This window comes from Bombina bombina, chromosome 4 (genome assembly GCF_027579735.1).
Source record: "Bombina bombina isolate aBomBom1 chromosome 4, aBomBom1.pri, whole genome shotgun sequence".
NCBI lineage: Eukaryota > Metazoa > Chordata > Amphibia > Anura > Bombinatoridae > Bombina > Bombina bombina.
Window position 1 is genome coordinate 417,457,252 of NC_069502.1, and position 14,348 is coordinate 417,471,599.

At 41.8% G+C, this 14,348-nt stretch overlaps 1 long non-coding RNA gene across 1 annotated transcript in view; it reads right to left on the reverse strand.

The window, feature by feature from the left end:
- The window catches only part of LOC128656366 (uncharacterized), a 448,845-nt gene that overhangs the window by 160,862 nt on the left and 273,635 nt on the right, over nt 1-14,348 (reverse strand). Inside the window, exon 2 of the long non-coding RNA XR_008401994.1 lies at nt 9,248-9,464. This is a non-coding gene — a long non-coding RNA (uncharacterized LOC128656366). The remainder of the gene's footprint in view (nt 1-9,247; nt 9,465-14,348) is intronic.

Genomic DNA, 14,348 nt, shown 5'->3' on the forward strand with positions numbered 1-14,348 from the left:
CATTTTTGGTGAACAACTTGGGTTGTCCTTGCTGATTGGACAGCAGCAATAAACAAGTTCTGTCCATGGGTCTGAACCAAAAATTTGCTGGCTCCTTAGCTTAGATTCCTTCTTTTTCAAATAAAGATAGCAAGAGAACAAAGAAAAATTGATAATAGAAGTAAATTAGAGAGTTGCTTAAAACTGCATGCTCTATCTAAATCATGGAAGAAAAAAATTGGGTTCAGTGTCCCTTTAACTTTACAAGTATAAAGCAGAAAGTCAATGTGTGTATCTCGAAGCTAAAAGACTATGAGCCCCATTTATGAAACTGTGAATCCAGCTTTTGAGTCTGAGCATTCCAGGACTATGATAAATGGGGGCCTTTATCTTAAAACTAGCAGAAATGTACATATTCTTAAATCCATCCGCTATATTGCTTTAAATCAAAGCTATTTTTCTGGGTCTTTCCATCCACTTTTTATGGATATAAAGGAGATACTACCATTGCAGAGGTTAAGACTTCTGTCATCTGTGTCAAGAATACTGTTTCTGTCTCTTTAGAGCAGTGTTTTCCAAACCCAGTCCTCATGACCCTTACTCAGGCCAGATATTCATTATATTTTAACTAGAGCACAGGTGAAATAATTAGCTAATGGGTGAGCTGATTGTTTCATCTGTGCTCTAGTTAAGATTTAATGAATATCTGGCCTGAGTAAGGGGCCTGAGGACTGGGTTTGGGAAACACTGCTTTAGAGGCTTCTTTTTGCAATACCTTACGTTGATTCTCTGTGCCTTTAAGAGAGCCTTGTTCTAGTTTCATCACATATCTAAATCTCTGTGTGAGTTCCCTTCACTGCCATTATATCTCACTGACTAATTGGAGTCACCTGTATCCTTTTTAAGGATTGTCCAGAGGCCTGCTCATTGCACTTGCATAGGTTATCATTGTCTGCACATGAACCTGTTTGTTTTTCTACAGCCTTCACCTACATGTTCTACTCTTATCTGCCCTGAATTATTCCTCTAACAATCACTTTGTTTCCATGCTATGTAAGTAACTGTTTCCTATGTGTTTAACTGCTTCAGTTCTACTTCTCATCTGCTTCATGCGTTACTTCCCTGTAGGGTTGCCACCTCAGCCATGTTTTCCTGGACATGTATGAGTTACACATGCTGCAGGGTGTGCAGGGAGGAACATGTATTGTGTTTCTGGACAGCACTATTCATATTCTTACCTGCATACCCTGCAGCATGTGTAACTTATAAGTGTTCTGTATTTTAAGGGACAGGTGGCAACCCTACTTCCCTGTTATACAAGTGGATATTTATCAGCTCTGCAACATATCACACTCATATAACTCTGCATTACCCCTCTGCTACCTGTTACTATATCAATGGATATTTATAAGATTTACAAATTGTCTCAACTTGAACTTCCTATGAACTGCTGTATCATATTTTCCTGACTACTTCAGTTTGAACGTTACTGCTCTCCAGTCTTAGGGCCTAGCCTTCAATATAGAAATCATCTCTGCTTGAATGACTGTTTGTAGCTCATATACTATGTACCATTATCAACACCCATTCGGTTTTCTGCAGCCTTGAACTACTGTTTTGAACTCCTCTACAATGGATCTTTGACAACACCCTTAATATTGTCTGCAGCCTTGTTCGGAAATGTATTCAAAGCTGTCTGTTTTCAGTCATTTTTTTTCAGCAAGCTATTTAACTTCCAGTATGGTTTCCAGTTTACTGATAGAAGATGCAAATTTACCATTCACCATCCCTTAACATGACCCACAGCCCAGAGGCTGGGTGTATTCATGTCCTACTACTGCACTGAGGGTGTTTTTCCAGTCTGATATGGCTCCGGACATTAACACTTCACTGTCTGTTATGCTTTGGACTTGGGTACTGACATAATTTTATTTTGTAGTGTGTACTTATAATTCACCTAGATTACAAGTTTTGCGTTATGGCTATACTGCTGAAAAATTGGCCATTGCACATGGAATGGCAGGTCTCCCTTTATTACAAGTCTATGCAGTATAGCCATACCGCAAGCGTTTTAGTCTGTAACGCAACGATCCATTCCACACTGAAAAAATGACGTTTGAGTGTGGGATTTCCATAGCGTCGTATTACAGGTTGCACGGTCTGGCTAAAATACATGCGTTATAGTCTATACCGCCACGATCCATTCCTCGATCTGAGACCAGTAGTTATGGATTTTGTGAAAACAAAAATGTTTCATAAAACTCATAACTAAAATGTTATAAAGTACACTGTCACCCATAAACTACCTATTAACCCCTAAACCGCCGCCCCCCACATCGTTACTACTATAATAAACCTATTAACCCCTAAACCGCCAGCCCCCACATCGCAACTACTATAATAAACCTATTAACCCCTAAACAGCCTGCCCTCCACATTGCAACTACTATTATAAACCTATTAACCCCTAAACTGCCGGCCCCCCACATTGCAACTACTATAATAAACCTATTAACCCCTAAACCGTCGCCTCCCCACATCGCAACTACTATAACACACTTATTAACCCTAAACCACCGCCACCCACCCCACATCGCAACTACTAAACTATACCTATCAACCCCTAAACCATTGGCCCCCCACATCGCAACACACTAAATTAAACTATTAACCCCTAAACCTAATACCCCCCTAATTTTTATTTTAAATTTACAATATAACTATTTTTAAAAACTTACCTGTGAAATAAAAAAAAATAAGTTTAAACTATAAAGTAACCTAACATTACTATAAGGGATTAAAGGCCTACAGCTCGTTACCAGCAGAGAGGTAAATATAACTTAACCAATAACCTTATAATAACTTATACTCTATAATAACTTATAACTATGAAACTATAAATAACGACACAACAACTTAGCTTTAGTGGATACATTTTAAACCGTCACAGGTTAAAATTGTTTATTATAAAAGTAAAGATAACTTAGGAGCCAACAAGGCTAAGCTGGCGGCAAACAAGAGCTGGCTAACCCAGCGCTACAGGAGGTCAGTGGCCCCAACGGAGACTGCAGCAGAGGGGAGGGTCCCCTCTGCCCTGGGAGATGCTACTGAGGGAAGCAAGCAGATGGACCCACCCATAAGGGGAAGGAGGGGCACCTCATGTGCACCTGAGGCTATCCGCCCCTCCCACTTTTAGATTGGCCATCGCTCCCCACGTTCACCCTCTCCCCACACAACAAGGCCACGACCTCCCGCAGTCAGGGTGTAAGTATTCTCCGCCTGTGAGGATAACTGCCACCCCAGGCCGCTCTGACCGAGGAAAGCAGTATGATGGAGAATGGAGAATCATATACTACGGCTATAGGCTTACTGAGCTTAGATTGACTAATCATAACTATGCCATAGCGGTATATTATAATCTTCGGGCCGCCAGAACAAGGGAAGGGAGGGAGGGGAAACGTCTCTGCTTCAGGATACCAGGAGAAGAGGGCAAGGAAACTGAAATCAGCACATTTTAAGGTCAGACAGGGGCTCCTCCCTAAACTAGCAACAATGTTGCACTAACTTCACTACCCAGCCCTCTACTCCTTTCTCACTCCCTACAGCCTTAACCCTTAGGTTGCTACAGTCCCATTTGGTCCTTTCACTGCCTTAAGGGATTAAAGGCCTACAGCTCGTTACCAGCAGAGAGGGAAATATAACAACCAATAACCTTATAATAACTTATACTCTATAATAACTTATAACTATGAAACTATAAATAACGACACAACAACTTAGCTTTAGTGGATACATTTTAAACCGTCACAGGTTAAAATTGTTTATTATAAAAGTAAACATAACTTAGAAGCCAACAAGGCTAAGCTGGCGGCAAACAAGAGCTGGCTAACCCAGCGCTACAGGAGGTCAGTGGCCCCAATGGAGACTGCAGCAGAGGGGAGAGTCCCCTCTGCCCTGGGAGATGCTACTGAGGGAAGCAAGTGGATGGACCCACCCACAAGGGGAAGGAGGGGCACCTCATGTGCACCTGAGGCTATCCGCCCCTCCCACTTTTAGATTGGCCATCGCTCCCCCCGTTCACCCTCTCCCCACGCAACAAGACCACTACCTCCCGCCACAAGATAACCTCGGAGATGGTATCCTTGCCGCCACAAGATAACACTAGCACCTGACTTAAAGGAAGGGGATAAGAGACCTTCGAATATCACTAATAAATATATCCAAGGCTGCATCCTCTAAATGTACCCTATCCTTCCTGTAATGCTCAATCTTGTCAGCTGTTAAGGCATCGTGTCTGACCACGAAACCTCCCTGCTCTGTGCCTACGGTTGAATTAATTGTTTTCCTGACCCTATACGCTGCACTATGTGAGGACATGTGCCTCCAGTCCAGCCTCGGGATAATGTTAGACCAACCCAAGGTGACATTGGGGATACGGGTTTTTATCCATGCTGGAAGTGGGGGACGAGCAGCCAGATATAGGTTCACTAATTTGACAGGGCAGCAATCACCCGACATTGTGGAAATGGTCACCCAAATCCCCCTGCTTTGCTGATCAGTTTTTGAACGGGGGAGGAAGAGCAAAATAGAGTCAGGGGATGCTTTAATATGCTGAATTTGGACACCCTTATTGGTGCAACGTTTGGATGGGGAAACCAGTTTGCCTATGCGCAGGGCAGCCGCGTATGCCAATACAAAAGCTGACTGGAATAAACTGAGCTCATATGGAGAAGAGCACACCGCCTCCAAGGCCACGACCAGTTTCTCCAGGCGCTCCCGGGTAATGGGCTTGCGGGAATCTTTTTGCTGTAAAAAAAAAGGAAAAAGAGAGGAGCGCCGACTCAAATGTAGGGAATAATAGTTTATTTGGACAAGCAAAGTGAATTAAAAACACTCACAAGATAAATAGATGTATTGTTCATATCAAGGCCAACTGCCATACATATCCCCCTGATGTCTGTTCAGGATCACTCCGGTGTTGAATGGTATGGTATCGGGATATCTAAGTCTCACGCTGTTTTAACCGTCCTTCTGATCCCGCTCTGCAGTCGCGGGGAGGTGACGTCGTTAAGGTATTCAGCGTAGATTCTCAGCTGTTTGCAGTAGGATTGTAAGCTACGGTTCCCTTGTGGGGACAAAAAGGTAGGGAACTTGTATGTTTCTTCAACGCGTTTCGTCCCGATCGACGGGACTTTATCAAGAATGCCAATACTGCTCCACCTAGGCCTTTATATACCGGGAAATAGCCAATGATAACCCGGCTCAGAGTTCATATTAATAGAAGTCCAAGCGGTGGAGCAGAGTTTGCTAGCTAATACAAAGCCCCTAATTTGGAGCAACATTAATAGCAACTTCAGTATTTAAAATACTTTCATACGTATTGTGCTAATCACAAAATGAGAATAAAATGGAAATAAAAATACAAGTACATATTATAAGTACCACGTTAGTAGGCTAATTCATACATCATAAATATTAATAGTCCACATGTAATGTATACAAATTAAAAACAGATATTAAAACCATTAAATAGTACTCAAATACATACCTATAGTTCATATGTTATTCAATCATTAGATCAAAATTCATAATAGTTCCCATAAATAAATAATTCATTACGATCTCTAAAAACTCGCTGAAAAATAAAAATAAAAATAAAACAAAACATTTCACTACATACAATAAAAATACATGTATAGAAGAACAGTAAAACATCAAATTATAAAAGGATTATTTAAGACTAAAACAAGTTAGCAAGATAGTATTTACTTCATAGAAATGCTTGTATATCTAATTCAATGTTTAACCCTTTAGGTTCTAAGCAGTCTAAAGTTTTAATCCAATAAGTTTCCCTTTGTCTCAATTTCAACAACCTATTAGTATCCCATTTATCTGGTGCTACCCATTCAATAACTTTTATATTAAGGTCCTTGGGATTCTGATTGTGACAAATTTTGAAATGCTACGAGACGCTGTGATTGTCAAAACCTGATTCTATATTTTTTACATGCTCTCTTAGTCTATATTTGATTTTTCTTTTTGTCCTACCTATATAGATTTTTCCACATTTGCAGCTTAATTGGTGAATTTGCACTTGTATACCCGTTTACCATTATAATTAGTAAATGTGGTGTGGTTCCTATCAATTAAAGGGCACATAATGCATTCAGGGACCTTACATGGATACAAGCCTACATTACTGCCACACCAACTAGTTAGGCTACCATTTGATGTTTTATGTCTAAGTTCAGTGGGTGCTATGTAATTTTTAAGGTCTTTATTCTTCCTAAAAATAACTTCAGGTTTATCACTTAATACCCTTTGTAACACAGGGTCAAGTTTTTAACACATTCCAATGTTTATTAATAATCTTTTTAATCTGGTAATGCTGATTGTTATACCGTGTGATAAATTTGACAGATCCCAATCCTTGAGCACGCGCCGCACAAAAAATGAATTTGTGGGATCAGGTAATGCGAGTGCCCGATAGAAAAAAGCGAGCGCGGCTATGCGAGCCTGAACGGCACCGGGGCGTGCCCCAGCCGACCATAAACTCACCAGCCAGTTACATAAGACAAATTGCGTAGCTGTAGCCGCCTCCACTTCCTGATCATGGCAGAAGGACTCCCATTCCCTCCAAGACCTGACATAAGAGTACCAGGTGGATGGAGCCAATGATGCGCGGACTAAAGGGAGCAGGGATACCCAGGATTCAGAAGCTGCCAAAGAAATTGGGGACAGGGTAAGCCTAATCTGGCAGCGCAAGGGGCAAGACGCCTAAATGTTGCCGATTCAAACCTAGATAGGGCGTTAGCAATTACATTGTTCACCCCGGGACATGTTTAGCTTGAAACTGAATGTTAAGTTCCAAACAGCGTAACACCAAGTGTCGTAACAAGCAGACCACAGCAGCCGAAGTGGCGGACAATCTATTTATGGCATGCACTACACTCAGGTTATCCGTCCAGAAAATAACATTCCTATTAGAAAACTGTTTTCCCCAGAGCTCGATCGCCATGACTATGGGGAACAATTCCAGGAGCGTGAGATTACGGGTTAAACCCCTACTCTTCCAATCTGCAGGCCAAGGGCCCACGCTCCACTCCCCCTGAAAGTATGCCCCATAACCACCGGATCCCGCGGCGTCAGTAAACAGATGAAGTAGCTGACTTGAGATAGGTTGTGAGCGCCAGAAACGAATGCCGTTAAAGTGCTGCAGAAAAGACTCCCACACCTTTAGGTTGGCAGTCATTCCCCCTGAAATATATATTTTCACCGCTGGATTGGTCTTGCCACATAATTTACTTTTGAGCCTGCGATTAAATACCCTCCCCATGGGGATAACCCAACAAGCAAAATTTAATAGGCCAAGGATTGACTGCAGCTGTTTCAGAGTAATGTACTTTGATGACACGGCCGCTTTAACCGCCTCTAACATACTCTGCACCTTGTCAATAGGCAATCTGCAAATAATTTTCTCTGTGTCAATATCTATGCTGAGGAAGGTTAAGCAGGTAACTGGACCTTGGGTTTTCTCCTCAGCAAGAGGAACCCCTAAAAAAGCCATCAGCTCTCGCATTATGTTCATTGCTTCTAAGCAATCCTCAGAATCCTTCCGACCTACTATCAAGAAGTCATCCAGATAGTGTGCAATGCAATCCCTACCAACCCTATGAGCTACGGCCCAGTGCAAAAACGTGCTGAATTTCTCAAATAAGGCACAAGAAATGGCACAGGCATCGATCAACATAGAAACATAGAAACCACCCTGGAACTTACAACCCATCAGTGGGAAGGCAGAAGGATGTAGGGGCAACAAACGAAACGCGGATTCGATATCTAATTTCGCCAATAAAGCACCTCTACCACACCCCTGGACTAGCTCAAGCGCGCTATCAAAAGATTGATACCACACTGAGCTAAGCTCAGGATCAATAGCGTCATTCACTGAGCTTCCTTTAGGGTAGGAAAGGTGCTGTATCAGCCAAAATTTCACCGGCTCTTTCTTTGGGACTACTCCTAATGGCGAGATGACCATGTTCAGAAACGGAGGGGAATGGAAGGGCCCTATCATGCGGCCTAGGCGTATTTCCTTGTCTAATTTTTCTTGTACTACTTGTGGGTAATCATATACTGAGCGTAGGTTTCTATGTTTGACTGACCCCTTAACAATCGCATTAACTGGAATAACGAAGCCGCTGTTGAAAGCCTCTCTTAATAAATTTGCAGCTTCGCGATTGGGGTAATAACGCAGCCATAATTCAAGCGCGTGAGCCCTCACTGGGGAGTGAGCTTTTCTGGCCAGTAAGGGCTCTATTTTGGGGTCTATTAGCTGTGGTATCCTTCCTTTTGCAATCGCAACCTGGGTGCAACCCACCGCAGAACTTGCAATTATGCCTGAATCCGCATGCGCTTCCTTTTTCGCATTTGTTATCTTGGAAAGCCCAGCAGGATCCACCCCTACGCTTTCCTTTCTGGTTCCGAAAGGACTGAGGCACTGCTGAGGTGGACGTGGAGGGAGAACACTGAGGGCCCAGGCGCTGCCAAAGATGGGAATCCGTACAATCAAATGTAAGCACTGGATTACCTGCCATTTTGCGCCTGAACTCCGAGTCATAGTCCCGCCATGCCCCCTCACTGAATTTCCTTTGAATCCAGTGGATTGATTCTGTGTATTTTAGAATGGCGAGGTTTTGATTCGGGTATCTCTCTAGATAACAGGAGGAAAACACTCTAAAACAAATGAGCCACTCCTCAAAAGTTTCCGGGCGTTTAAACCTCTTAGGGCAAGTTACATCGGAGCTTTTCTCCTTCTGCCTATAAGCCTCAGGGGATAATTCAAAAATATTGACGTATTTCCCCTGCTGTATTTTTTTAACAATCTTGGACTTTAAATGGGCATGCAGCAAAGGAATATACGAGGGAATAGTGTCCCCATGCATTGCAACCTTTCTCTCAGGGATAATAGTAAATGGGGCATTCTGCAACTGACTACCCTGAGGAGCTGACTGAGCCACCGCCGGGGGTTGTGTAACCACCGGCGGTGCCACTTCAGGAACCATGCTATTTTGTTTAAACCCTCCTGACTGCATCTCGCGCCACATCTTTTTGACCATGTGAAACATCCTCTTCTGACCCTTTCCTCTCAAGCCTAGCGACGTGTCACTACCTGAGTCTGATTCGGATAAGGATGAGTCAGCCAAATCAGATCTATCATGTGTGAATGTAGGTGTATTATGCTCATTATATACATTTGCACATGACTCACCGGTGGCAGAGGAGGATGGTGGAACTTGAGCAGTGGCAGGTGCAGATTGTGGTGTTATTTGCTCCGAAGCCGATTGAACTGGAGCATTCGTTGTAGCTTGCTGAATTTGGGTAGAGCTTGTCGCCGACCCTGATGCTTACTGCGAGGTGGCTGGCAGGATAGATGCTTCCTGAAGAGAACCCATGCCTGACGCCTGGTTTTGCGGTTGCATGACCCCCTGTAAGAGAGAAAATAATTTGCGAGCATTGCGAACTTGTGGCATGGCAGGAGCTGCTAATGCTTCATTTTGAGAAACCTGATTACACCTAGCTTCTGATGCATTCACATTAACCCTGCCTGCTGAGGTGCCATCATGTAACAAATCAGCATTCTGCCCATGCATACGATGATCATGAATTATGGGTATGTGTGATGAATGATTAGTGAAATTATCAACATTCAATCTAGAAGCCTCTGCAACATGCAAGCCACTCACCCTGCCAGTGTTAGCTGGCACATTCAGTCCAGAATAATGAGCCTGCGATACATTCTGCAAAACATTAGCTGCTTGTGCCTGAATTACAGTTGCTGAACTAGCCCTGCTATGCTGCGTAGTCATGGCAATTCAATTTTGCTGCTGATCAATAGCTATAGGTGCAGATCCCTGCCCATCTACTATGTGCTGCATAGCGCTAATGTTATGCGCTTCAGTGTGCTGTGCATCCCTGCTATGCTGCATATTAATAGCCATTAAATTATGCTGCTGCTCGATAGGTGTATTTGCATGTCCCTGCGCATCTACTGTGTGCTGCATAGTGCTAACGTTGTGTGCTGCAGTGTGCTGCGTAGCACCTTTATTGCGTGGCATATTACTAGGCCCAGGCCTTTTTCCCTGTGATTTTCGTAGCGGCGTTTTTCCTTTATCAATTCTTTTGCCAGTAACCTGCCTAGTTGTGCCGCACCCTCTGGCCCAAACTCTACTTCCAATATGCCCCCTAGCACTAAACAACCCCCTAGCAATATTGGCCCCTGAAGCGATATTGGCCCCTGAAGCGACATTGCCCCGCTGAATACTTGCCCCTGATTGCCCAGGTCCAACCAGGCCCAAAGCTCTCTCGTGATGCTCACCTGCAATCCGAGGAGCGATGGACCGTTCACGCTGAGGACCGTTTGCTGAATGACTTCCGGTGACGTAACTGGAAGGGGCGGGGCGTGCGACGACAACTTCCGGTAAAGCGTGAGGACCAACCGGAATGGAGGATGAAGACGCCATCACTGGAATGGAGGATGAAGAGGCCATTGCTGCTGCAACCGAAGCAAGGAATGCCGAAACCACCGACGCTGCTGCTGGAGGTACCGACGCAAAGAGGAATTCAACCGAGGAGGCAGGTAAGAGGAATTCAACCGCGGAGGCGGCTGCAAGAAATAGGACGGAGTAGGCCCTGAACCACCAATGATGTCACTGGGTTGATACGTGCCCTGCATTGTTTGCGAAATGGCGGATCGGATGTGGGGGAGACCGGCCAGTTGTGCCCTCACATTTTGCCCTGCGCCACCAATGCCTGTTAAACTGTTACTGGGCGCAATATTTGCAGGCCCCACACTACCCGGCGCCATATTTGAAGGCCCCGCACTCTCTTGCGCCATTCCATTCGTTCCCAAGCTGTAAGAGGCCAGACTAGGATGCCCCAATTCCCCTGTCCCTGAACCACCAATGCATGTATTATCAGCCATACTGGTGACTACACCATCGGAGATGGCTGCACTAGTAGATGGGCCTACACTAGGCCCCACATAAGGCCCACTAACATCCGTCCCTGAAACAACAGGCCCAGCAACAGCTAAGTGATGTTGCTCTGGGGACTCGGGTATAACTGTTAATGTGTCTTGGGACCTCTGCTGTGAAATAGATTGTGCTGTGTGTTCACTAGAATGCTGAGTTGGAGGGACAACATCATCTATATTTTCTGAATTGTCAATGGTACTTATCTGCTTTCTCCCTGTTTGAAATTGAAGTTCCCTGAAACGAGCAGGAGGCAAGCTGGATCGTCTGGAGCGATGCATCCTAGCAAGATAAAGGCCTAATCGACTAAAGAAAGAACAGAAACGTCTCTGCTTCAGGATACCAGGAGAAGAGGGCAAGGAAACTGAAATCAGCACATTTTAAGGTCAGACAGGGGCTCCTCCCTAAACTAGCAACAATGTTGCACTAACTTCACTACCCAGCCCTCTACTCCTATCTCACTCCCTACAGCCTTAACCCTTAGGTTGCTACAGTCCCATTTGGTCCTTTCACTGCCTTTTTAAAACATTAAAATTAAAGAAAAATAAAAAAAACTAAATTACAAATTTAAAAAAATCCTAACACTCCAAAAAAATATTACATTTCAAAAAAATAAAAACTCTAAGATTACAAAAAAATAATAAACTAAATAATAAAAATTACACCTAATCTAATACCCCTATATAAACAAAACAAACAAACAAAAAAAAAAAACACCCCCTAACCTAACAATAAACTACGAATAGCCCTTAAAAGGGCCTTTTGTAGGGCATTGCCCTAAATTAAACAGCTCTTTTACCTAAATATTACAAAGTCCCCCTAACAGTAAACACCCCCACCAAACCAACCCCCCCCCCAAAAAAAAAACTAAGCTAAAGGAGCATTTGTATGGGCATTGCCCTTAAAAGGGCATTCAGCTCTTTTTCAATCAGCTCTTTTACTGCCCATCCCTAATCTAAAAAAACTAACACAAACATAACACTAACCCCAGAAAATCTACTCACAGTTTCTGAAGTCTGGACATTTATCTTCATCCAGGCGGCGAGAAGTCTTCATCCAGGCGGCAACATCTTCATCCATTTCAGGGGCATCTCCTATCTTTATGCCGGTAGCACGGAGCTGTGGAGGCACGGAGCATCGTCGCCGGCGGCGCGGACATCCAGCAAATCTGTTTAAATCAGCCTATAGGATTTCAGTAGCTCTCATCCTATTGGCTGATTTGAAAATGTCAGCCAATAGGAATGCTAAGTACCCCATTTTTAAACGGGTACCTTGCATTCAAGCTTTAGTGTACGTCAGGGATGAAGCGGATCCTCCATGCTGGATGTCCACGCCACCCGCGACGATGTTCCACGCCTCCACAGCTCCACGCCACCGGGATGGATGAAGATGTCGCTGCCTGGATGAAAATGGATGTCCGGACTTCAGGAACTGTGAGTAGATTTTCTGGGGAGCTTTTTTGTTTTTATAGAGGTATTAAGTTTAATTTTTATTATTTTGGATAATTTTGTTTATTATTTTTTGTAATCTTAGAGTTTTTTATTTTTCGCAATTTTAGAGTTTTTATTTTTTTGTAATGTCATTTTTTTATTTTTTCGTAATGTTACGATTATTTTAATTTGTAATTTAGTTTTTTTTTTATTTTCCGTTAATTTTATTGTTTTAAAATAGTAATGTTAGATTACTTTATAGTTTAAACTTAGGTTTTTTATTTCAGCTCTGTATGCTTTATTGTTATCATGGAAAGAGCGCACACATGGCTTATGCCCAAAACGCATTAGGCCCTATAAAGTGCTCCACTATTGATAACTTGACTTGAACCTGCAACTGTCAGAGAAGTATTTATCATTTGAATTGCTGAGCAGTTAAATTGCATCCACTGTCAGAGACTATTATACAGGAGAGCTCTTTAATCAAGTCCTACAGTTAACCCATAGTTAATCTCTGAGAGGCATCATGTTTGTTGGAAAACTGTCAGAAAAAAAGGTACAAAAACTGTACCTTTAGGGGTACAACAGCTTGTTATAAGGGCAGTATCTTCAAAGGTACATCCGCTCTACCCTTTAACACAGGAACATATTGGTACCCTTGCAGATTGTACATTTCAAAGGCAAATATGTACCTTTGGTGACTAAATTGGACCTCAGTGCTAAGGTAGCATAATGTACCCTTAAAGGACCAGTAAATACAGTAGATTTGCATAATAAACAAAAGCAGGATAAAATGACAATGCAATAGCAGTTAGCCTGAACTTCAAATGAGTAGTGGATTTTTTTTCTGACAAATCTTTAATTTATGTCTATTTCCACTCTATGTATCATGTGACAGCCATCAGCCAATCACAAATGCATTTATGTTGTTGGTGTATTTAATCTAATGTTGCCACCAATTATATTATTATATTTAACTTAGGTTACATTTTTATTTATTTATTTAATTGATTTCAGTAGTAACCTCCAGTAATATGATATAATTTTGTCTATTTAGAATATCTCAGCGGTATATCCTAATAATATTAGTACATCTCAGGAGTGTCCTCCAACGTGTTATATATTTATGTAACAATATTTTTGATTAATGAAATTATGAATATTTATAATCAATAATAAAATTATCGTCAGCAATACCACCAATTAATATAGTAGAATCTTATCAATACAATCCAGTGAAACTTTATATAATCTCTGTAGTGTATTCCAAAATGCTATTGAGATATCTAGAAATTATTATGCCAAAATTATTATAAATTGTATTATTAAATCTCAAATTAAATTAATTCCTAAATTCTGACCAGTTTATTTCTTTGAACACACTGATATTGTTATTGTGACATATTTATGTAGTAACTGAATATCACTTATGACAGATATATATCAATTGGTTAATACAATATTAACGTATAAAGCAGGCTATAGAGATATCTATATTAATTCATATTCAATTCAATTGTCTGGTACCTATGTATTATGGACACAATATAATCTATAAATCTACCTTAACTCAAAATGAATTAATGATCAAATACCGCAATTAAAGTTTACTTGAACAATTTATAACATTAATCCAATGCCAAAATATTGATTAATGATTTAACAACACTTGATTAACTAAATATATCCCAATGTTATAATATAAAGTTTAATGGAATTAGAGGGAGATTATTGTTCAACAACTAACCAAAAATAGCCTTATATCACTTCAAATAATAAACCATACTAATTTATACATTATCAACACATTAGCCAAATCATGTGCAATTCTTAAAAGATTTCACAGAAAATTAAAACAAAAAAAATGAATTTATAAAAGTATAGACTGCAAAACCCCTCTTCTTAATAA